The sequence below is a fragment of the Hippopotamus amphibius genome, chromosome 7 (assembly GCF_030028045.1).
Source record: "Hippopotamus amphibius kiboko isolate mHipAmp2 chromosome 7, mHipAmp2.hap2, whole genome shotgun sequence".
In the NCBI taxonomy this organism is placed as follows: domain Eukaryota; kingdom Metazoa; phylum Chordata; class Mammalia; order Artiodactyla; family Hippopotamidae; genus Hippopotamus; species Hippopotamus amphibius.
In genome coordinates, this window is record NC_080192.1 from 130,095,054 (window position 1) to 130,121,292 (window position 26,239).

At 42.3% G+C, this 26,239-nt stretch overlaps 1 protein-coding gene across 7 annotated transcripts in view; it reads right to left on the reverse strand.

The window, feature by feature from the left end:
• NCOA1 (nuclear receptor coactivator 1) overlaps positions 1–2,294 on the reverse strand; it is a 262,341-nt gene extending 260,047 nt beyond the window's left edge. For all 7 annotated transcript variants that reach the window (XM_057740985.1, XM_057740992.1, XM_057740990.1 and 4 more), the window contains exon 1: positions 1,949–2,294. The gene's annotated coding sequence lies outside the window, so the exon portion shown is untranslated. The remainder of the gene's footprint in view (positions 1–1,948) is intronic.
• Positions 2,295–26,239: the final 23,945 nt, after the last annotated feature.

Genomic DNA, 26,239 nt, shown 5'->3' on the forward strand with positions numbered 1-26,239 from the left:
AATTTAAAAGACACAATCCTACAGATTTTCTCAGAAAGAAGTGAGGAAAAGATCAACTATAACCTACGTAAAATTCAAATTTTGCACCTTAAAAATCAAACTTCATTGAGTTAAATAAATGACATAATCAGTGCAAAATGTCTACAAAAATCAAACCAAATGCCCATTCTCATAAGCAGCATCCTTGCATTTTCTCTCCAAACCATATATTCCCTATTCAGGCCCCCTTTTTGATCCATTGTTTGCAAGGCATAAAATCTGAATAATAGAGGGGAACCATTTCCAACACTAGTTCACAAAACCAAATTAGACCCTTCCACAAACTACGTGGGAGAAAAAAGAAACACTTGCAGTTGTACCTAGTTTATGACAAATAGTTCAAGGAATGTCCATTTATTAAACTGAATCAAACCCCACTGCTACTTTTAACCCAAAACTATTTCTAGTTCGAGAGCCAAAAGACCCAAACAAATACTTTCTTTTCATATTATTCTCAACATGAAGAAATCTGACCCCCTTCCTACTACATCACAGCTTCTGTGAAACAAGTTGAGAGGCCCCTTTGGCCAACTTTTTTTTTTTTAACGAACCTTCAACCAATTCCAAAACTGAAGACAAACCTCAAACAAATTTAACCCTTGAAATCCATCCCTTCCGCTGAACAGTATAATCTAAGCTTCACCACAGCAATGTTTTACACAGACACTTGAAGATTTCTTAATCACTGAAGTGTAAGCCTCAGCCCTCGCAAATCATCGCCACAGAGATTACTCTTGGCATCAACAGAGGGTGCTGGGACTGCAATTCACTCAAGAACCCTTCATTCACCACCATCATACTCGGCATTAAAAATTCACCGTCTCAAAAGAAAAAACTGTCACCTTCCCCACAAGGACACCTGCCTCTTCAACGCCTACAGTCAACGAAGAGAGACAAGCATGAAAGGCTAAAAGATCCTCCAGCTTAAAGTTTTCCTCCCCACCAAACTCTGCAGCCACAGCAGCACGGAATGTCCTTGTCACACACACAGGCTTTATTGTCAAACCCTCCGTCTCCCTCTAACACCGTCAACCGAGGCAGTGTCTAGTCCATGGGAGTGACTGCTTTAAAAACAAAAACAAACAAACAAAAACCCATAGCTGGGTAGTAAGAGCAGGGACCCTGGTGTCCGCTTTCTCCATTTCTCTTCCAAGCAACTAGGAAACAGCTCGAGATCTGTCGCTGACCATTAACCCATCCCACCCCTCAGTCGTCCAGCCAACATGTTTGCTCCCCTTCCTAAGTCCTTTCGGCAGAATCCGACGATGGGGACCAAGCTTATACATAACAGGAAAATCTCACTTATCCATCCCGTTTCTGCCTCCGAAATCCCTCGTCTGGAGACGGGGGAAAACAAGTGCGCGGGGGGTAAACAGCGCCGTCGAAGGCTGCGCTTACGGGAAGGCTCGCCACAGTCATCCCCATTTCGCAGTCCCAGCAAGCGAGACTCGGAGAGGTTGCCGGGCTTGCCAAGGTCACCGCGCTCGCCGGGGCCGAGGGGCGCCCGCGCCGACTTCCGGCTCCCCCTCTCGGCGGCGGGGAGCGCCCGCGGGCTCGGGGCGCCTCTCCCCACGCCGGCCGCGAGCCTCGCGCACCCTCCGCGGATGCTCGCCCTGTCCGCGCTAACTAGGGCAACTGGGAAACGGGGCAGAGAAGTCGCCGCCGCAGCAGTTCCCCTCCGCGGCGCGGCCCCCAGCTGGTGCCCGTGACAGCTGCGACCTCCGCCCCCTCCAGCCGCGCGAGGCCGAGGGAGAACTCGGGGAAAGTGGGAGGGCGAACGCAGCGGAGAGAAAGGAGAGCGGGGGGCGGAGGGGCGCCAGCTGCTCCCGCCCCCTAGGGCCTCGGCGGCCGCGCGGCTCGTGACAGCTGCACCCACCGGGAGGCTCGGCGCCCGCCGCCCGCCACTCACCTGCCGCCGCCGCCTCTGGGCCGCGCTGACGGGCGCCGCGCTCGCCCGCGGCCGTGGCGGCGCCGCCTCGGCCTCCGCCGCTGCTCGGGCCAGGAGCCCGCCGCCGCCGCCGCCGCGGCTCTCCGGCCCCCTCCTCCGGAGCAGGGGTCCCCCCGCAGGGGGATGCAGAACGGACCCGGCGCAGGCTCCGCTCGAGGGAGCAGCAGGGAACAGGGCGGCCGAGGCGCTCGAGGCCGCGGTCCAGCCGTCTGAGGGGAAGGCTCCCAGAATCGCGTCAGACTCCCGCTCGCCTGGCCTGAAGAACAGGCATTTCAGCCGCTCTCCGCGGCCGCCATGTTCTCCTCCTCCTCAGCCGCCGCCGCCGCCGCCGCCACCGCCCCCCGCTCGCGGCCCCGCCCCTCCGCGCCCCGCCTCGCCCCGCCCCGCCGGCTCCCGGCCGCCCCGCCCGCTTCCCGCCGCGCCGCCTGCTGCGCTGCCGCTACGCCCTCCGCCCTGCCCGGCCGCTGCGACCCTGTGCCCGCGAGCTCCGACGGCGCGCCCGGGGCAGCCAGGTCCCCGCCTGCCCAGCAGCGGAGCGAGGGGCCGCCCCGCGCCCTCTGCCGGCTGCAGGCCCGAGGGAGGGCTGCCGCGGTCCCGCCCCGGCCCGCGTCCTAACGAAGTGTGGGAAAGGAGGCCCTGACTCTTCCCCTCCCCTCGGGGCGTTCCTCTGACTGCTGCCGGGAACCCGCCTCGAACCCCAGGGTGCTTTCAGCTAGGCCGTCCGACCTGCAGCCTCCCGCGGGCCTGACCTGTCCGGGAAGGTCTGGAGCACCGAGAGGCGCAGTCGGTCCTGGCCTGTGCCTCCGCTAATTTCTCGTATCACTTTGAGCGAGACACATCCTCAGCCTCGTTTTTTATTCTGTAAAATTGGGAGTTGGTTGCCTAGATGATTTCACAGGCTATTAGATAAGGGAAAAGAAAGATCATCTGCCCCCTTCGTTTTACAGATGAAAAGATCTGACTGACGCATCTGGCTCTGCAATTCCATGAATTGCCCAAAATGTCTGTCACTGACACAGATTTCCCCTCAAGGCCCACACCTTTCTTCTTTTCTACTCGCTTTTTAAATTTTATAATGGAAGTGCTACTTCCAAAAGTGGAGTGTTCCTTGTCACTAGAGGAATCAAACGGCGGCTGAACAAGGTTTCTGAGCCGTGATCACCTTATCTGGAAAGCATCCCTCATTCCAAAGGCTGGCAGTATAATACCTGTCTCTCTCCCCGGGTTGTCCTAAGGATGAATGAGTCGCTGGCTGCGGAGATGCTTTGTAAAGCAGACAGCTATCCTTTCCTGCACTCTTATTCCCAGGTAGCAGTCTGCACATACCGCAATCCTGTCCTGCTGTTGATGTCTCCCAGTGTTTTCTACCCTAAAGCAACCTGTAGAAACCCTTAAGCCCTTCACACCCCTTCTCCTAACTGAAACCTGACTTTGCCTTGAAAACACCAACCTCCCTGGCACCTCTCTGAGTCAGTGAGCAGCTTCCTCCAGAGGCAGTGAGCAACTTCATCCTGCCATCATTCACTGCCGGACCCGAGGTCATCATTCTTTTCCCAGCCAGCTTATAAACCAACCTTTAGCCCACACCCCACATTATCATATATTCGTTCATTTATATATTCATTCATTTGATTCTTATTACTGGACCCCTAGGTGCATTTCATTAGCCCTTGCCCTCACTTGGTTTAGCAGGACATCTAGCCACCTACAGAGCCCCCATCCCCAATCATCGCTGAAAATACCCAGAGCTATGTATCTCTCAATTGCCAGGTTAATCCCCTTCGGTAGGACATACGTCCCAGTCTAGTCCAATCCAGACTATGTGAAGAGGCCTACAAGCACGTCTGTGCAGGTAACACTATCTGCTGTCCAGGCTACACTCTGGTCACTGCTGATTGCCAGGTCCAGTGAATACTTCAGCACCACCCTCCCCATCATATGGCCTTTCTACTGAGCTTAATACTGCAAAGTCCTCCTGTTTGAAACCCTCCTTCCCTCCCTGTCTTCTACATCATTCTCCTTTGTCTTTGCCTGTTTTCTAAACTTCCCTTCGCTAGCACTTTTCTTTGCTGCTCCTTTCCCACAGAACCACATAATGTTGGTATCCTCAAGATTTGATTTTTTTTCCCCCACCTCTCCTCTCACTTAGATTGACCTGGTTTTATTTCCACAGCTTCAACTGTTAATAACACCTGCATCTCCTTCTCCCAGTCTCCACCCCACCCCACTCTGTAGCCCAGTGTCTTAATTAACTTTTAAACATCCTCAGGATAGGCAGTGGTGAGATTTTGTTGGGTGATGAGTGAAACTTAAGGTATTATTTATGTTGCCATCCATGGACACTAAAGAAAGGACTTTTCTAGGGTGAGACTCCTTCATAAGTAAGACCCTTTGACTTTCTCCTCTCTCTTCTACATTCATAATCATTTGCCAAAATAGTTATAAGCCACTTTTTTCTTATATTTTTTATTGCATTAAAATACAGATAACATAAAATTTACCCCCTTAACTATTATTAAATGTGCAGTTCAGTGTATTAAATACATTGTTGGGCAGCCATCAGCACTGTCCATCCCATAACTCTTTTCATCTTGTAAAACTGAAAATCTTTATTAAACAATAACTCCCCAGTCTCCCCTTCCCCTGGCCCTGGCAAGCGCCATTCTATTTTGTCTCTATGATTTTGACTACTCTTAAGTACCTCAAATAAGTGAATCAGACAGTATTTGTCTTTTTTGTGACGGGCTTATTTCACTTAGCATAATGTCCTCAAAGTTCATCCATGTTGTAGCGTATTGCAGAATTTCCTTTTTTAAGACTGATTAGCATTCCATCATATGTGTTTGTACCACATTTTGCTTATCCACTCATCTGTCAGTGGACACTTGGGTTACTTCCACATTTTAGCTATTGTGAATAATGCTGCTATGCACATAGGTGTACAGCTATCTCTTTGAGACTATGCTTTCAATTCTTTTGGGTATATACCCAGAAGTGGAATGCTGGGTCATATGGTAATTCTATGTTGAAATTTTTGAGGACCCTCCATATTATTTTCCACACCAGCTATGCCATGTTACATTCCCACAACAATGCACAAGGATTCTAATTTCTCTACATCCTTGACAACTCTAGTTGTTTTCTTGGTGTTTTTTTTAATAGTTGCCATCCTAATGGTGTAAGGTCTTATCTCATTGTAGTTTTGATTTGCGTTTCCCTAATGACTAGAGATGTTGAGCATCTTTTCATGTGCTCATAACCCACTTTTCTCTTTCGCAGTTGGTCTCTTCTTTGGTCATTTTCAACACCTCTCTGGCTCCATCTACATTTCCTAAACAGGCCCACTTCCTTAACTCCAACCAACCTCCTACCCCCAGGAACCATTAATACAGGGGCAAAAGATTTATTAGTTAGATTTACTTCCCAAACCCCACACAGCCTCTTTGAAATCCATTTAGCTATTTAAGCGAAAGTTCCTTTACTCCCAAAGTGCAATGCCAGTCAACAATAGGACTGACTCCAATTGAATAAAAGCGTTTTGAAGAGATTTTTAAAATGAAAGTGTAAGACAACGTTTAACTTTTATAGCCCAGATAGGTCTGGTTTTAGTCAAGTCCTATTGACCTCGTACTTTAATATTAATCCTTTGGTGGAACAAAAACATGGTAGTTATATGACCAGGATCTATAATATACCTGTTGAATTTTCTCCAAAGCATAATAGATTCCTAATTGCATAAAATATCTGGCTAGTGTACATGAAATCACTCCAGTTACTAAGGCAAGAACTGATTTAACATTGACACTTTTTTTCAAATAGTCTTTGTTTTGATTCATAAAATAACCAAACAATAAAGAAATGTATAGAGAGGTAAAACAAACTCTATTGAGCCAGAAAAAAAAAAAACATATAGACTATGTGTATTTGCACATATAAATACAGTATGGTATTCAGTTTTACATAGTAGACACACTATAAATGCTCATAGATAATCTGGTGTTTTTTACTATACAATATATCATCATTAAAGTGGCTGAATACTCTTCCCTTGTATGCCTCTTTAGCCATTTAATTAACCAGTCCCTCACTGGTAAATGTTTACACTGTTTTTGTTTTCTTTTTTGTGTGTTTGTTTTCATAAACAATGCTGTAATTCTAATACATGCCCCTGTGCACGGTTTGAAAATTATTTTCTTAGGTTAAATTCCTGGAAGATTCATTGCTGGCTCAAAGGGTATATGTTTCATTTTTTGTACTACATATTTGTCAGATTGACCTCCAGAAAATTGTTCCAATCTATGGTCTTGTCTTCCTTGCATGAGCCTGTCACGTCCCCACCAAAAGGTCTTTGCCAATTTTCCTTTGAATAGTCTTTTATTTCTACATTTGCTTGAATTGTGGACATTAAGAAAGCTAGGTTTAGAGTTAGGCAGACTTGGGTTTGAAACGGCTCTGCCACTGACTAGCCGTGTGACCGTGAACAAATCCCTCTGACACCTCCAAGCCTCAGTGTCCTCATCTGTAAAGTAGGATGCTAGCAAAGGATTATTGCAAAGATTGAATGAAATAATGTATGCAAAGCACTTAGTATAGTGTTCAGCACTTGGGATTGCCCATGAAAAAGTAAAAATTAGCTCAAACTAAGAAGGTAAAAATCTGTCCGACCATTCATCAAGCTGGAAGAATAGGCACAGATAAAGCCAGCTGCACAGTTAACAGGATGCAGTGTCCTCTAAGGACATACTGCAGCTGTAAAAATCATAATAGCCGCCTTCTTTGAGTAACTACTGCTCCCCTACTCACTGAGAAATCTTGTTTTCCACAATCATAAATATCAGAAACTTTGGTCTTCAGAATTATATCAATAAAAATGATGTATCCATTTCTTGCCTAGAGAATCCAAGTCCTTTTTAACAGAAATGTGGCCTTGATTTGAAACTCAGGCATAGAGTTTTAGATAAAGGAGTTTCTGGACAAACATTCTTCATATAACTTAACTTTGTTTCCAAAGCAGTAGTAGCCTGGGTCCACCTTGCAGTCCAGATGGATGTTGACCCCTTTATACACAGCCATGCTTTACTTTGAGCCTATAAAAATGCTGTTTCATTTAAATTGCATCTAAACTCAGGAAAGTTACCATCTCCTAGTGTGTGATATTCAGTCCAATAGAAGCAGATATTACATAAACATAGGGTTTCGTTTGGAGCATCTTAAAAATTTCGTTTTAACACTTTGAAAATATTATTTGTTAAATTAGCTGTTTGTTGTTAAACAAATTGAGTGGTTTTTGCCCCAAAATAATGCTGATTTTTCAATTGTTTCTTGGAGTTTCTTTCAGTTCTGGTATACTCTAAGCTGTTATTTTGGTGGCAAAACTTTTTGCTCAGGAAGTTGACTTTTTTAAATTGATGTTTAATTGGTATATATCATTATATTAGTTTCAGGTGTACAACGTAATGATTCAATATTTGTATACACTGCAAAATGATCACCACAATAAGTCTAGTTACCATCCATCACTATATATAAATTTATACATTTTATCTTCTGATGGGAATTTTTAAGATTTATTCTCTTAGAAACTTTCAAATATGTGATACAACAGTATTGCCTGTATTCACCGTGCGGTACATTACATCGCCATGACATTTATTCTATACCTGAAATTTTGTACCTCTTGACCCCCTTCACCGGTTTTGCCGTCTAACCCCCATCCCCTCTGGCAACCACCAATTTATTCTCTGTACTCTGTGAGTTTAATTTCATTTTGTTTTTTTGTTTGTTTTGTATTTTAGATTCCACATATAAGTAAAATCACACAGTATTTGTCTTTTTCTGTCTGACTTATTTCACTTACTATGACAGCCTCAAGTCCATCCGTGTTGTCACAAATGGCAAGATTTTTTTAATGGCTAAGTAGTATTCCACTCCTTTTTGTTTGTTTTTCAATTTACTTTATTTTATTATTTATTTATTTATTGGCTGTGTTAGGTCTTTGTTGCTGTATGCAGGCTTTCTGTAGTTGTGGCGCATGGGGGCTACTCTTTGTTTCAGTGCTCAGGCTTTTCATTGCAGTGGCTTCTCTTTTGAGGAGCATGAGCTCTAGGTGCATAGGCTTTAGTAGTTGTGGCACACGGGCTTAGTTGCTCCCCAGCATGTGGAATCTTCCCAGACCAGGGATCAAACCCGTGTCCCCTGGATTGGTAGGCGGATTCTTAACCATTGCACCACCAGGGAAGTCCCTATTCCACTTCTCCTTTATCCATATATCCATCAATGGACACTCAGGTGTTTTGGTGGTTTCTTTGGTTTTTTGTTTTTTTTTATTTTTGGTTGAGCCGCATGGCTTGTGGGATCTTAGTTCCCCAACCAGGTCTTGAACCCATGGCCACAGCAGTGAAAAACACCAAGTCCTAACCACTGGACCGCCAGGGAGCTCCCTAGGTTGTTTCCACATCTTGGCTTTTGTAAATAATGCTGCAAAGAACATAGGGGTGCTTATATCTTTTCAAATTAATGTTTTCATTTTCTTCAAATAAGTACCCAGAAATGGAATTGCTGGATCATATGGTAGTTCCATTTTTAACTTTTTGAGAAACCTCTATACTGTTTCCATAGTAGCTGCACCAATTTACATTCCCACCAGCAGGACATGAGGGCTCCCTTTTCTCTACATCTTCTCCAACACTTGTTATTTCTTGTCTTTTTGATGATAACCATTCTAATAGGTGTGATGTGATAGCTCCTTGTAGTTTTGATTTAAATTTCCCTGATGATTAGTAATGCTGAGCATCTTTTCACGTGCCTGTTGGCCACCTTCATGTCCTCTTTGGAGAAGTATCTATCTAGATGCTCTCTCCATTTTTTAATCTGCTTTTTTGTGTTTTTTCTATTGAGTTGTCTGAGTTCTTTATATATTTTGGATATTCATCCCTTATTGGATATATGATTTGCAAATATTTTCTCCCATTGAGTCAGTTGCCTTCTCATTTGCTGATAGTTTCTTTTGTTGTATAGAAGCCTTTTACTCTGATGTAGTCCCATTTGTTTATTTTTGCCTTTGTTGCATTTGCTTTTGGAGTCAGATCCAAAAAATCAATACCGATACCAATGCCAAGGAGCTTACTGGCTATGTTTTCTTCTAGCACTTTTAAGGTTTCAGTTCCTACATTCAAGTCTTTCATCCATTTTGAGTTATATTTAAAAATGGTGTAAGATAGTGATACAGTTTCATTCTTTTACATGTTACTGTCTAGTTTTCCCAATACCATTTATTGAAGAGACTATCCTTTCCCCATTGTATATTTTTGCCTCCTTTGTTATAAGTGAATTGGCCATATATGCATAGGTTTATTTCTGAGCTCTCTATTCTGTTCCACTGATCTGTCTATTTTTATGCCAATACCATACTGTTTTGATTACTATAGCTTTGTAATATAGTTTGAAATCAGGATGCATGATACCACCAACTTTCTTCTTCTTTCTTAAGATTGCTTTGGCTATTCCAGGTCTTTTGTGGTTCCTACAAATTTTACAATTGTTTGTTCTGCCTTTGAGAAAAATACTATTGGAATTTTGATAGAGATTGCATGAAATCTGTAGATTGCTTTGGGTAGGATGGACATTTTAACAATATTAATTCTTCCAATCCATGAGAATGGAATAGCTTTCCATTTATTTGTTTCTTTTTCAGTTTCTTTTATCAATGCCTCATAGTTTTCAGTGTACGTCTTTCACCTCCTTAATTAACTTATTTCTAGGTATTTGATTCTTTTTGAAGCAATAATAAATGGGATTGTTTTCCTAATTTCTCTTCCTGATAGTTCATTGTTAGTATATAGAAATGCAACCAATTTTTGTATATTGATTTTGTACCCTGCAACTTTACTGAATTTGTTTATTAGTTCTAACAGCTTTTTGGTGAAGTCTTTAGAGTTTTCTAGCTATAAAACCATGTCATCTGCAAATAAGGACAATTTTATTTCTTGCAATTGATTTTTTAAAGGCAAATAAATAACATTATGTCATAGTGTTCTATTATCAAATAACAGGATTTCTGATTTCTTTGCCAAGGCCTGTTAATTAGTTACTGTAACTTTATTCCTGTAAATTATACAGCAGTTATTTTCTAAAATATTCTTAGGTCCTACGTCAGTTAATTCAGTTAATTCATTGGTCGGAGCTAACACCATCTTGCTTTATGCTTAGTAGTGAATTCTCCAGTGATATACGCAGCCCCAATGTGTCCAGACCCAATGGCAATGTAGGTGCGATCATGGTTAAAAAACAATCTTCCTTTTAGTCTCAACAACTGTCCTGTTTCTCTTAAGTTGAACATTATCTATGCATACTAATTGTAACTAAAAAGATGAGGGTACCATAAAATAAATATCCTTGGTTTTTACATCTGAATTTGGGGGTTTATGTTTTCTATGATGAACATTTTGGTTATTTATCATTTTTCACTACCAAAAGCACACTGCTATGAATGCTTTTTTTGCACCCTTCTGGGATGACAATATCCCAGACAAGCATTAATGATGTAAAACACAGGCAAGCCTCCCTAACATGCCTCCCTACAGACTTGCTGTAGCTACTGCTTCCTACTTTTGAAGTCTCAATGCCAATGTCAGTTGTATATGTAGGAGGACTGGATTTGTGGCGGCCTGTGTTGTATGCTTCAAGATATGCCAGATGTATCCTCACCCCCAAGCTTGCCAGTGTGCCTGCAGCTTCAACAACACAGATTCATTCCTTCGGGTTTGTAACTTGCTATTTCAGGATGATTCTTTCAACAAATTGTTTCTCCCTGATTATGATTATTGTAGAAAATCAAGAACATACAGAGAAATTGACAAATGAAAATAAAAATTACCTGTAGCTCATGACTCAGACTCCATTACTACTAACATTTTGGTATTTCCTTCTTTTCCTTTCATATACATAAAATTGAAAAGATGATCTTTTTAGAAACTCTTTTGTTATGCATTAAAGTAGCTTTATAGTAAAAGAAATCTGATGAATATAACTTCCAAGCATTTCTCTAAATTTACTTCTGGTTCCTTCATTCATTCAATAAGCATTAACTAAATACCTACTATGAGCAAAGCATTGAGCTAGACACAGATTAGTGATATAGAACACATTATCAGTGTATTAAAAATTCACATATTCTTACAAATCAGTAGTCAGACATATAATCAGTGTATAAACTATTTTAGGTTCTAGTTTCCTTTTTCAACATTTTCTTATAGATGCCGCAAACTTCTTGGGTTTTAAGGGTTGTATAGTATTCAATTGTATTGATTTCACCATTCCCTATTTTTGCAAATTTGGGATGTTTTCTCCTTTCTCTCACTTTTGGAGCCTTTCCTTGGACTTAAATCCTCAAAGGAGATTGTCAAATCAAAGGGCATAATTGTTACTTATTTGAGCAATCCTCTTTTAGAATTCAAATATAGGAGGAAGAGCAAATTATATGTGCCTTAGATTGCTCATGATTTCAGTTAAGCAGATGGTTTTCTTCCCATTTGGGGGAGGTGGGGGCACTGGAACAGATAAGTATTATAGAGGGAATTCAGAAGCTGAAGATGAAATTTACCCTCTTTGTGGTTCAGCCAGCCTTTCTGAGAGGAACAGGAATAGTTACTAGGAGTTATGCCTTTTCCGCCATCATTAGGTCTTTAGGTTATAGATTCCACAAGCCTGCAAGTTTAATGAAGGCAGGGCCCTCCACATCCAGGATAAAACCAACATACCTTGTTGTTCATTTGGTTTGACTTTCAGAGGGACAACCTGCAGTGCTGCACTTTAAACACTATACAACTAACAGCTATTGATACAATCAATTCATTCTCTCATATCTCTGCTGACCAATAATGACTGTGAATTTTCTCATGAAGATGGGGCCTGCCAGTTGCTGGTGCTGGGGAGCAGGACCTCTACCAAGATAGCTGATACATGGGTGAGAGCTCATGGTGGTAATAATGGGTGAGAGCCCATTAGTGCCCTGATGAAGACTCCCTAGTCAGGCCTGCTGAGGGGATTCTCACCGTGGAGCCCCTGTAACTCATGTAGGGCTGGCCATCTCCTGGCCAAAACTTTCCTGCACTCCCACTCACCGCTGAGCTGCAGACCACAGCAGATTCAAGTAGGCAGCTGTGGAATCTTCTGGGTGGCTACCTGGTGACAAAATCCCACTCTTTCAGCTTGGTGGGGTGGCCACATTTCTCTCTCCCTCGCACCTTTCGGGGCTGCCCAAACTCTGACACTTGTGCAGAGGAAAGGGATAAGAAAGCAGAGAAGGGGATATTATTAGCTATACTTCCTCAATCCTGAAGACAAGCTGGCAGCCCCTAAGTTTTTAAAGACAAGAATCACAAGCAGAGATTTTATCCAGAGATTTGCTCATGCAATCATTCAATAAATATTTATTAAGAGCCCACTATGTGCTAAGAATTACTCTAAGTGTTGAGGATGCTGAGGAAGCAATATCTGTCCTCAAAAGCTTACATTTTGGGAGAAACAGATAGCAAATGAATCAACAAGTAAATAAATGAGGAGAGGTTTCATAGAAGGAGACTATATAAAGTGCAAGCATCATTGCTGAAATAATCCTATGTATTAATCACCCTGGATTACTCTCAGAATTTTCCTCCAGTACCAAGCTGAATAAAATCTAAGAATATTCTTCAGTTCAATTTAACAAACAGTGCTACTTCCTACACTGTTTGAGAAGCTATAAAGACTGAAAAGAGAGGCTTCCTGCCCTCAAAGCACTCACCTTCTAATAGGAAAGTTTCACGTATTCAACTACCATGATAGTTGGTGCTTATACTGTATATCTTCTTTGGGGGAAGGAAAGAGTACATATCCCCATTCATGGAGCGAGCATGTGTCAGAGATGATGTGCTTCAAACTCAGCAATCCTGGCTCCACAAGTTCAGAGCCTGCACATCGTTTCTTGTTCCAAGTGTCTATAGCTGTGACTCCAGGGAAGCGTTTATGTTGCCCCTCTGCTCTTCACTATTGCCCAGCCTCATCTCTGCCCTCCAGTCTCTCCTTGCCTCACCCTCCCCAACTACTCTTTCTCCATGAGCGATCAGACTTTGTTATCTCTTCACTTTCCTGTTGTCCGTATGGTCAGGAGACACTGGGGGCACTCTTTCCCTTGACTCTTCCCTCATCTAATTTTCTACACCCACAAACTCCTAAGACAGGAAGAGATCTTGGCACCACTTATTCATATCACAGATAAGGCAACTGAGGCCTGGGGAACTTAAGTGACTTGCCCAAACAGCTAGTTAATTGCTTCCTGCAGGAGGCATATTTGTTGGGATGAGTCTGAGGGAAGGCTTTCTGGGACAAAGTTTCACAGATGTAAAGGATCTTGCTTGCCTGCTGCTCGCTGTTAGCATGGAAAGGAAGAAGAACACTCAGATCACCAAAAACAGGCAACACAGAGAGCAGTAAAATCACGTGGCCACCCAGAGAGGTAGGGGTGGAGGCAGGATTACAAGTGTTAAAGAAGTGAGTAGGACTGGGAGGTCAGGACTAACTTGCCTGTGAAGTCTGCTGATGGAGAGAGAAGGTGGCAATCAGGGACTTAAATGAGGGACTTCACTGGCGGTCCAGTGGTTGGGACTCCACGCTTCTGCTTGATTGGGGAGTTAGGATCCTGTAAGCCGTGTAGTACAGCCAAAAAACAAAAAACTTTAATAAACACAAGAGGATTATCATTGCAGTAGAAGGGATATATGACATGTTGGTGGGCAGAGGGGAAGATAATTTATTAGAAAGGATTGAAGTGGCGAAAAAAATAAAAAATTCACCAAGCAAAGTTTAACGGATGTGAACAAGGATGAGATTAAAGCCATAAGTGGGGACATGACTTCTTGGCTTATCCTGCCATTAAACTATCCACTTGACTCTAAACTCCTTGAGAACAAGGACCACAACAGGTTTTGTTCACCATTGTGTCCAGTACCTGATACAGAGTAGGAACTCTATATTTGTTGGAGGAATAAACAAATGGATGAACAATAAAGGTATCTCCCAATGCTGCACCTGTGTACTCAGTAGCAAAAGTTTAGGTCCAAATAAAAGAGGAAGAAAAAAAAAAAGGAAGCAAGAAGAAGGTTGAAATGTAACACAGATGCCTGCTTTGGCGTCTTTGGCCAATGTACTGGATGACATCCAGGAAACCAAGACAAATTGTCAGTAGTCACTGCCATATAGAGAAACTGACAGTTCTGGTGACTTCAGTGCTGATGTTAATTGGAACTGTACACTATGGCATAAAGTTATTTATCATCCTGAGTTCTGAATGCCAGGTGAAATTTATCATGTGAATCTTTATATGAGGACACTGAATAGCAGATTAGCTGGTGCCCTTGATAGAAATTTTACTAAAAAAGATAGAAAACATATACACATGTACAAGGGTGATAGTAAAAGTATTTAACAACTAACTGATATGACACAGAAGGCAACAGACCAGCCCTTGGCAACCCATGCAGCTGCACCTGTGCACACTGACAGTCAGGACTACACATGACTGTTGCTTATACGGATGATGCTCAGAGAGCAACAGTGCTGGTTTTTTTGTTTTTGTTTTTAAGGCACACGAGCTTAGTTGCTCTACACCATGTGGGATCTTCCTGGAACAGGGATCGAACCCACGTCCCCTGCATTAGCAGGCAGATTCTTTAGCCACTGCACCACCAGGGAAGCCCAACAGTGCTGTTTCTAAAAGGCTGTTCTACTGGGTAGAAAGGAGAGTCTTGCATGCTCTCAGAGCAACAACTTCCGCACAAATTCTTAGCCTGTGGCTTCTCTATCCAGTAGAGAAAGACTTTACTCACTGTATCTTCAACTATGTCCTCCAGACTTCAGCAAACCCTGATCCTGGCCACTTGCTTTAATCTCTGCTTTATTGACTCATCTAACTCCTGAGCCAGCCACACCTGTACAAGGCCGGCCTTTAGCTAATCCGTATGCTAATTACCTTCACTAGCCTGCAGTGTTCCCCAATATCTGCCGCCTACCCTGGTCATGCACCTCACAGACCAAGTTCTTAACAGGACTGAACCACAGAAAAGACTCAAAGAAAATTTTACAACATAGAGGACCAATGGTTGACAACTAAGTTTCCGGAAGTTGCACATCGATGGTCATACAAGAGATACGATTATAATTCCCTGAGTTTCCTACAGGTCATGTACAGACTCCACCTCTAATTTTAAGAGATGGAAAGCCAAATACAGAGATGATACACTTCAATTCTTTGCTTAAGGAACTAAGGTCTTCTTTGTGTCTTACATTGTATTTTGTGCCGTAAAACCAAAGGAAGCATACCTGGTGGACTGCCTTTGAAAATCCAAGATTGCATCAGTCAACAACTCACAGGCAATTGCCACAACTGTTTAGCCTCCTATGGAAGGTGTAACTTATTCCACAGGATTATAATTAACCAATCGTTCAACAGGGTTATAGCCACCCCCCCCTTCCAATTCATATGTTGAAATCCTAACCCCCAGCACCTCAGAATGTAACTCTATTTGGAGAAAGAGCCTTCAAAGAGATGATTAAGTTAAAATGAGGCTGTAAGGGTGGGCCCTAATCTGATCTGATTAGCATCCTTACAAGAAGAGGAAATTTGGACACACAAAGAGACACCACACAGAGGAAAGACCATGTGAGGACACAATGAGGAGGTAGCCATCTACAAACCAAAGAAAGAGGCTTCAGAAGAAATCAAACTTGCCAACACCTTAATCTTGGACTTCTAGCCTCCAGAACTGTGAGAAAGTAAATTTCTATTGTTTGAGCCATCCAGTCTATGGCATTTTGTTATGGCAGCCCTAAAAGCCTAAGATAAACAGGTACTTATCGCAGGCCTAATGCACACGGGCTACAGTGACAAAGTGTCCTCAACTAGGCTATAACTCTTTGAAGACAGGACCTAAGTATTCTATTTCTCTGTACTCCTCGAGTGTCCAGTAAAGTCCCCTTCACAGAGTAGGACCTCAGCACCAATATTTTAATTGATAACATAGAAAAAAGTCTAAGACACAGTCACTACCTTCAAGACCACTTGAAAACTGGTAGTAGAGATAACAGGAGCCTGGCAGAGTAACTAGAAAGTTAGGAGGAGATTCCTGGCTAGGGTGCTGTGAAGCACTTTGGGATCCATAGAAGCATTTATGGGGTGCTTGATGGCTAGGATTCAGACAGGAAGAGAAGAAGTAGGGCCCTTCCTGGGAGAGAGAACAATGTAAGCAAAAGCAGAGAGTTGGAAATACTTCATTTTCTTTTAGCAAGAGAGTAAATAATTGTTCTAGCCAGAGTGGCGTGCTCATGTAAAGAAAATACACAGTATTTGGGAGAATTTTGAATGCCAGTCTTAGGCCTCAGGACTTGATCCTATCCTCACTCCCTCTGGAACTAGGAGATCTCAGATACTAATCGCTCCTGGTTATGGGAGTTGAGGCAGGGTAAGAGGGAAGGCAAGGTTGACACATGGAATTGCAAAATGCACGGTGGAGGAAGATCAAGATGGCAAACTGGGGCATGGCTAGGATCAAGATAAATGAATCAGAGAGGCAGAACTAGTTATGAGGTAACCAGAGTGAACTAGAGGTGCTGAGGGAGAGCAGGCTCTGAGAGGGACGTGGGAAGCAGTGTCCAGAGCAGCTCCCTAAGGCTCCAGAATGTAGCACAAGGGCTTTATGGAGGCTTTGTCTAGGAATAGGGAGGCTGACATTGAGGATGGATGCTTTCTGCACAATAGATGAAAGGTTACTGAAGATTTTTGACCAGAGGCCAAGAAAATGTTATTTTAGAAAAATCTACTAAGTAGCACCATAGAACTAGAGTTAGAAAGCATAGCACATGAAGACATGATTTGAAGGTTATGTAAATCATTTTGAAAACACCCAGTTTCATTTTTCTTTGCTCACCATAGTGCCTGAGTCAGCCCTTAGTAGATAAATGCTAAATATGAAATGAATGCCCTCTGCAAAATGATTGCTTTTGTCTTTAGACCAAGACTGTCTCCTAGAATAAAGTAATAAATTAATATAATGGTTTAGATATCAAATGTCTATGAGTTTGATCAATGTGTATCACTTTTTTAAAAATATTTATTTATTTATTTATTTATTTATTTATTTATTTATTTATTGTCTTCTTTGGGTCTTAGTTGCCGCATGCAGGATCTTTCGTTGCAGTGCTTGGGCTTCTCTCTAGTTGCGTTGCACGGGCTCTCTAGTAGCTCTCCAGAGCACGTGGGCTCAGTAGTTGCAGCACCTGGGCTTAGTTGCCCCGTGGCACGTTTGCCCACCAAGGATCGAATTGGCATCCCCTTTGTGGGAAGGCAGATTCTTAACCACTGGACCACCAGGGAAGTCCCAATATGTATCACTTCTGTGTAGCATAATAATTCCTGAATGATCTAATAGAACTGAGTTTCTAAACCTTGCAGGTTCTGATGCTGTATCAATTCTTTGGTTGAAACTTATGAAAATAAACTCTTGCTACTGAGGCAAAAAATTGATTGGGAGAATATAGGGCAAGTCAGAGAATTAAAAGGTCTGTTGGATCATTCATCTTCAGGAGGCCAGAACTAAAGCAGCTTCAAGGATTTGGGAATCAGGAACTGTGAACTCTCTTCCTACGGCAACATAGGAACATAGCTTCACCACCTTCTGTGCCTGTTTTTCTCAGCTCCAAATTTCAACTTCCCAGGATAAAAAGTGTTACTGGCTGAGCAAAGATCAAACATCAACCTCTATGTTGGGGGTAGATTGCAGAGTGTTGTAACTGATAATACATCAAAACCACATATTGAACATATTGGACAGTAGCTGCCCCCAAGGAAGTAATTCTAGGCAGAAAAAAATAACTGATTTCCACTCTGGGTACTTCCACTTCAATATTCAGCCTCAAAAGAGTGTGGACAGGTGATTGAACAAGATGCTACTTAAGTGCCCTTTCACCCCTGAGAAGTCTACACATCAGAATTAACATCTGTCATTCCAGAGACCAAATCCTACTGATGATGACAAGTTTGTGTACTGTACAGAAGGCTCTAGTGTCCTAGAATTTTCAATATTTTTTCAGTATGTCTGCATGATCTGGTGGATTTTAAAGTTTTTCAGTATAGTGTAACATACAAATAGAAAACCGCACAAATCACAATTGCTCAGCTCAAAGAATTTTCACAAAGCAAACAGTCAGAACCCAGATTGTGAAAAAGAATATAACCAGCACCCCAGAAGGTCTCACTCAAGCCTTCTTCCACCCAACAAAAGTAGCGACCTAACTAACTTCTATCTCCGTTGGTGAGTTTTGCCTGGTTTTGAGCATTATATAATTTGAACCGTGTATTATATGCTCTTTTGTGTGGTTTTCTTTCATGCCGTGTTGCATTTTATGAGATTTATCTGTCATATTACAAGTAGCAATGGTTTGTTCATTCTCCTTGCTATATAGTATTTTATGAGTACATCCCTGTTTATCCATTCTACTATTGATGGACTTCTGTTTTCAGTTTTTAACTGTTACAACTAGTCCTGCTATGAACATGTCTTTTGTGAGTGTTACACCCATTTCTATTGGGTATATATCAAGGAGTAGAATTGCTAGTTCACAGAGTATGTGTACGTTCGGCTTTAGTAAGTAGTTCAAACAGTTATCCACAGTGGTTGTACAGACTTCCTTTGCAACAGCCGAGTGTAGGAATTCCAGTTGCTCTGCACCCTTGGCATCACATGGATGATCTGCCTTCTTAATTTTAACCATTCTAGCAGATGTGTAGGAACTCATTGTGGCTTTAATTATATATCCCTGATGACTAATGAAGATGATCTTTTCATGTGTTTATAGGCCATTTGAAATCCTCTTTAGTGACACGCCTGTTGACATCTTTAGCCCATTTTAAAAAATTCTGTTGTCTTTCTCTTATTGATCCATTGGGGTTCGTTGTATATTGTACACAATTCCTCTTTTGGATAAATGAATTACAAGTATCTTCCATTCTGTGCTTTTTTTTTTTTTTTACTCTCTTAATCATGTCATTTGATGAATGTAAGTTCTTAATTTTAATGCTTTCCAATTTATTGACTTGTATAGTTAGGACTTTTAGCATATGGTCCGAAACATCTTTGACAGAGAAATTGTAGTAGTTGGGAAAAACAGTGATAATTTCATAGAAAACTAAGAAAAATTTAAACAAAAAACATGGTTTTTATTAACTCCAGGGCAAAAATTGTACTAGAAGTGAAACATAATTGTAATATTCCATTGGGTTCAACTGTGAAGATTTATTTATACTATCATCATAATATTATCTCTGACTACTGATTTCTCCAGAAATTTCTGAGGGATCCCAGTACATAGCAAACCTTTTCCCAGCCTGAGTTCTGAACAAATTGAGGGGTAAAACAAAAGCGTGGCAGAGGGAGGTTAGGATATCGCCTTTATTGTATTTGAGAGAGGCCGGTTTGGAGAGTGCAGCATCGACTCTTCTTGCAAAGCGGGATGGGTAAAACAGAACCAGGCTTAGGGAGAATGGCCCCCTCAGTTGTGGGCAACGCTGGACCAATGCAGGCTTTCTCAAGTGAGTCCCTGTGTCCCCCTTTCAGCCAACAGGAGCCCCTTCTGGTGAGCAGATGATTGTTTTCCATCCAACACCACGAGACTTTGCAAAGTAGTTTTTAGAAAGTAGTTTAGTTTAAAAAGGCGGAATGTTTATCCTCGTTCTTTTGGTAAAAAGAACACCATTGTAAACAGTGCTCATGTAGAAGTATCTTTTAATTAAGATCTAGAGAGTGCTGTAAAAAATAAACTCCTAAATGTATAATATCTCAAACACAATATAAATTGATGTCTTGTTCATGTAACAGACCAAATCATATGTTCCTCATCAGCAGAGACAACTCGGCCATTTTCCACACGTGGCTTCCAAGGTTGTGCTAGTTAACTCAGCACAGAGAACCACGTGAGAGAGGTTTTTATGGGCCAAGCCTGGAAGTGTCACTCATCATTTCCACTCACATTAGCAGGCTGGAGACCTAACTGCAAAAGAAGCTGGGAGATGTAGTCTAGCTATGAGTCCAGGAAGAAGAGGAGACCATGAATTTTCACGAACAGTTATCCATCTCTGCAACTGTGTATGAGGTTCATTTGGGCAGAATGTTTCGAACTGCCTTCTGTGCATGATATGTTGTAGGCACTCCAAAAATATTTGCAGAATAAACTAATAAAGTGGAAAGAGCATGGGCTTTGAAATCGAGAAGACCCAAATTCTAACCCAAGCTCTGCCACATTCTAATTGTATTTATTTAAGACAAGCTTCTTAAATTTCTTGAGCCTCAGTTTCTCATCCATATAATGGAGATGAAAATATGCTTGTGATCTGCTTCTCAGGCCAGGAATGGGAATGGACAGTGACTGAAAATATGCCAACAAAAATAGTGTTTGTGAAATAGGCTTCTTTGATTTCCTCTCAAATAGCTCTGGGAGTGGAGAAGGGGGCACATAACATGGAGACAGTGGTTGTCTCATAAGCATTCTTAAAAAACCATTGTCATCCAAGCAGCCCATGAAGTCTGCCGTTGCCCTGTTTTACGGCTCTGGCACTGGGGTGAAGTCTGCTGCCCAGTGGTCAAGGCCTGTGCTGAGGCTGCAAGTGCCCAGTGCCTTCACGCTCCCAGGTCACGGTGTGCGTTCTGCTCCCACAGTCCCTCCAGAGCCTTGTGGGCTGCGCTCTGCCACATGAGCTGTCCAGCAAGGGTATCTCAGGTCAAAACATCTTGCCTTAATTTCTTTCAAGTGAAACGGCTTTGTTTGTTTCTGCTTTTTGTACAATCTCACTCGGACTAAGGCAAGAATCCCCAGAGCAGAGTCCGCAGGTAATGTGAGCCATCAGCAGCTTACAGTGCTCACAGTGTCCTTCCCGCTTTCATCCAAATTTTCCCCACTCTCCTTGGAATAAGTCATTTCTCAGGACCTCCTTGATTCCTCAAGCAAATAGGTCCCTTCCCATCAGCTTTTAGACCTCCCTAGACCTGTCTGAATTCTGAGTCCAGGTTAGGCAGCCAAGCCAGAACTTCCCCCACACCCCCTCCCACTCCCCCTTTACCTGTTTTTCAGGGTTGGTGTTGGCATTCAATGTGGATAAAATACCAGCCTTGGTGGTGGAATCAAGAAGATACACAATAGACGTTTGTTCCTTTTATATTCCTTGGGATACTTCTGGCAACACAGAAGTTAATAGATCCATCATCTGTCTCCTGAAGGGAGCCCCTGGCCACATGTACCTTTGACTTTTGGGACAGGTGGTTTAAGTGCCGCTTTACTTTGGTATCTAGGACAAGGTCAGAAAATTCACAGTTAATACACAGTCTTGGATATAAGGCCTACTTTGAATTTTCCAAAATAGGAAATAGGAAGCTGATGTAAGCCACAAGGGAGTGATATTATGAGATCAACATATTTACAAATCCACATATTACACATATGACTTTTCCAATTATCCACAGATATTTACTCTTCAAATCGGGTGTGGGGTTTACTAAGGGTGATGCTACTCTCCTAGCAGCTACTTTGAGACCCTCATTTCATTCCCAATAGGAATTCAAAATTAGACCTCAAAATGCACATGGAACAGAGGGAAGAAAACATGAAAGGGAAAGCATATGCAAAACAAACACCATATTCCAAATGAATGTCTTCTGGATGAATTAGAGAAGAAAAGAAACATGGAAAAGTTACCTGTAGTAACAGGAGAACGAGCAGATGGGGGCCTCCAGGAGGTAGTTGTTTAACTGACTTGATACTGGCAAGTGTGAGACACTGCCTAAGAGCAACCAGGAGAATGTTGTGATGGGTTAGATGTGGGACTGTGATAGAGGAAAAGGAAAAGAAACACAAGGTTATAAGCTGGAGGTGCCAGGTAGTGCCGAGAGCTTAGGCGCAGAGCTGAGAGCTGGGAGACCTGTCTGCCACTTTGAACAAGGTGCTGATGCCCTCTTCGCTCAGTTCCATCATTTGTAAAGTGCATCTATCAACTTCATAGTGTTTTGGGGAGGCACAAATAAGATGAAGTGGGAAAACACAGCAGTTCTGGATGAGTGGAAGGCAGCACAGCTCACCATCACTGTTCTCATTGTTGTCAGTAGAAAAGTTGGAAAGGGCTATAGTTTGAGGGAGAATACAATAAATTCAATTTTAAATATGCTAAGATGTTGGCATAATAGCCAAGTGGAGATAGCAGATAACAGCCAACGTAGGGGAATGAATTAAGGAGTTAATGAGCCTGGGCTTTGTATACAGTCGGACTTCCATATCTCTATCTTATTGGTTTATACCAGGAAAAAAATCACAAATATCAGATTGGATTCAAGAAAATATACACAATTATTTGATGGACAAGGTAGGTGATATACCTGCTCTGCGCTCTTGCCTTCTGGGGAAGGGAAGGATGGAAGGAGTACAGGAGCTGTGGGATCGAGAAATGGGAGAAAAGATTAGAAAGTCACTCCTATGAAAGGGCTAACTTAAAAAGTAGACTAAGAGGAAGGCCAGCAAGAGAGACCAGCTGCAGGAGATGATGGTGGGGGAAGGAGGAGAGGTGGTCAGGAGAGTATCACTGCTTGGGATTTCAAGAGGCAGAGTGGAATGTGACCCATCCTGTATGGGAGGGTGAGGCCTCAACTATATGGGGAAATTGGGACTTTGCTGCCCCATGAGCCAGGTGAGCTAAGAACTGGACCTTCATTTAGAATGTGGGGTAAAAATTACCTGATAGAACTAAAAATCACAAGATAAAGTTACTTATTTAATGTTTTTCAATAATCAATTTATTAATCAAGATCTTGATAGGTTGTTAGACAAGTTTAAATTTAAACAATGAAACCATGTACCTACCATATACCAGCTTCATAAGGTTCGTAATCTAGGAGTTCTACACTCTGCAGCAGACTGATTTTATTTTCTCACTCGTAGCCTATGCAAATTGGAATAAAAGAAAGTAAAGTAACAGGGACCCTGGAGAGAAGAAAAAAGAAGTACGTTTGCAATCTCAAGGACATAGGCAGCTTCCTTAAAAAGGCCTTTTTAAAATAAACTTAAAAATCTTACCCTCTCCCACAATTCTGACACTATCACCTGAAGAAAATGTTTTTCAGACTGTGGATCATAAAATCAATTTAGTTGGTCATGACTAGCAGTTGGAAAAAAAAAAGAGTAAGCACTGTTTAAAATGTTCTTGTTTCTTTTAATTACACACACACACACACAAATGTGTACTGAATTAAGACAAAATGTATTTTTTATTTTGTTGTGGTTCGCAGCAACAACAAAAATTAGAAAAACATTGCCCTCTCCCTGATCTCCCTGTTGAATTTTATTACCTGCATTTGTCCAACTTAACTTTCTTTAGTTTGCATAATGAAAACAAAAAGCCTCTTATTTATTTTTTTAAATATAAAAGTATATTCTAATATTGAATGTACTTTTTTAAACAGTCCCCTCCCCTGTACCTGGAGATTCTTGTGTTTCCCCAAGGGTCAAGGGTGCCCTTGTTGAGAATCACTGGACAAAGGCATAGGGAAATCTTGTCTCTTGAGAAGTTGTAGCAACATTAATACCCAGCAAGGAAAACTTATAAACCTTCTGTTTGGAATGTTTACTAAGTTTATTTCATCACACTGTTTCCGGAAAGAATGTAGAGGTCGGTGGGCTACCAAGAGCCTTATAAACTGATATTTAGGATCAATGAATTCTCAGGCTGATTAAAGTTAACAGATGTCACTCTCAGTGTGCCTCTGTTCTAGAAGTGGTAGTATTTTAGCCACAGTGATCTTTAAAATATTAAATAGCGGGCTTCCTAGGTGGCGCAGTGGTTGGGAGTCCGCCTGCCAATGCAGGGGACACAGGTTCGTTCCCTGCTCCAGGAAGATCCCACATGCCATGGAGCAACTAAGCCCGTGTGCCAAAAAAAAAAATTAAAACAAAAAAATTAAATAGCTGGTCAGCATGGGTATTGAACATAAACAGCCATTAGGTGTTTTTCACCTGTGGGTTGCCCCAAATTTAGCAATGAAGGGAAAGTATGCTTAAATACCTGGTCCTCACCCAAATGATATTTGTGAATTGTGAGAAGACACCTCTGAGCAAGAGCTAGAACTGGCCAAAGCCAAAAAATAACAGTAAGGTTTAAACTTTTTTTTTTTAATTTTGAAGCTAGGAATAATGTAGGAAAGAGCAATACACAGGAGTGAAATGAAAGGTCTTCAAGAGAACTAGGACGTTTGGAAACAAGAAGAAGGAGGTAAAGTAGGTTTAAAAAAAAAGTATAAAAGTCTATAACGGAGGAATGAAGAGAAAAGCAGGAAGGCAGGCTCAGAAGATCCAAGACAATGGAATAAAGAAATCAGCTTGAGGATGGGTGATGCCTTGGAGGACTGGGACGGGGAGGGTGGGGGGGAGTCGAGGGAGGGGGGGAATACGGGGATATGTGTATAAAAACAGATGATTGAACTTGGTGTACCCCCCCCCAAAAAATAATAAATAAATAAATAAAAAGGAAAAAAAAAAAAAAGAAATCTTATTCAATTAGCCCAAGGCTGGAAAAATAAGGTAGAATAAGGAAAAGTAAGGAGAATAAATCTAGGATGCTTTTCATGGAGAGAATATATGTTAAAGGACAAAGATAGAATATTGTCTGAGCTCTCTTCCTGCAAAAGCAAGTACCTAGGGGACCATATTTGCTTTAGGGAACTGGGATCCAGGACTAGGCTCAAAGCTGAGGCAAGACTGGCCCACAGGCTGTAACTAATGGAGCCAAGGGAAAGAGAGCATCCCTGGGCAAAGCTCGGATGCCAAACAGAGAGTCCCACTGAAGTGTCAGGCCAAAGGATCTGGGCAAAGAGGCAGAAATAACCAGGTGCTGGGCAAAAGAACAGGAACTGAGATCCCAGCACGAGGCAAGCAGTTTAGAACAACAGGTGGGAGGCAGAGCCTGGGGGTTTCCCAGGGCAGTGGAATATCATCAGAGAGGCTTTTTATGGGGCTGTTTAGGGTGCTAAGCTGGTTTTACATAAATGTAATCGGGCCAAGCCCTTAACCTCAGCAAGAAATAATAGCTACAACAACAATAAAAATAACTTTTTTATACCCATTATGGGCCTTGGTTTGGATGATGGTTCCACCACTCACTGGGGGCAGAATGGGTATATTTGACAAGTTACTTAACCTCCCCCAGCTACAGTTTTCTTTTCTTTTAAAACGCAGATAATAATAGTTTTACACCCTCTCCCTGGATGGTTACATCCATTCCTGTGGCATTAATTATCTGTGTTGACAACTCCCAAATTCATTTCTCCAACTCAGACATCAACCCTGAGTTTCAGACTCCTGTATCCAAACACAGCTAGAACTTAACAAAAGCAAAATGAAATTCTGTAGATTCGCTCTCAGGGTCAGGGACCTGGTCCTTATCTAAGATGCTTCACCTCCATAAATGGCACCATCAGTTGACTCCTCGATTCCTCCTTCTCCCTCAGTCTTAACAACCCAACCCAATGACTCCTGGAATAAAATCCAAAGTTCTTTCCAAGGTCATGGTCATCTCCTTAGGTTCTTCTATCTTTGCCTTAAAATGAATCTGGCATGGCCATGAAAATGCACAAAACCCCTCTGGCTTCTGTCTCCTGAATCCCCCGTTCCCTTCCTCCTCTCTGCCCCTAGCTGCTGCTTCTCACTGCTGCCTTTCCAGATTTTCCAAGCCCTGTTTGGTTATGATCTTTCCAAATTTTCTCTAGACCTCCTGGTATTGATAATCTGGTTAGGATATGTTCTCTGGCTCCGCCTGAGCCCTGCGCCTCCGGAAAGGTCCTTTTATCTTCCCACCAGCCCAAAGACCTTGGGTAAGAATCACTTCCAAATTTACTAACATCTCAGCAAAATGTGGCTGTGCACAGAATTGCACCAGGTGGATCAGAGTGGGTGAGTGGAGAAAACAAAGTACTTCAAGAGATAATGTGTGTTAGAAACGTCCAAACTGAAAGGTATAGCTTTTTATGGAAAAATATTTCCCCTTTTGAGCTGTGGCAGGTTGGAGGGACTCGAGATCATCCTGAAGACGAGGAGCAGGCACACTCCTGGGCTGGGGGTCGGTAAACCGCTCCTCCTTTCCTGTTACACTGTAGCTGCCACGCCCTCCTCACTTTCCCGACCCGCTCATAG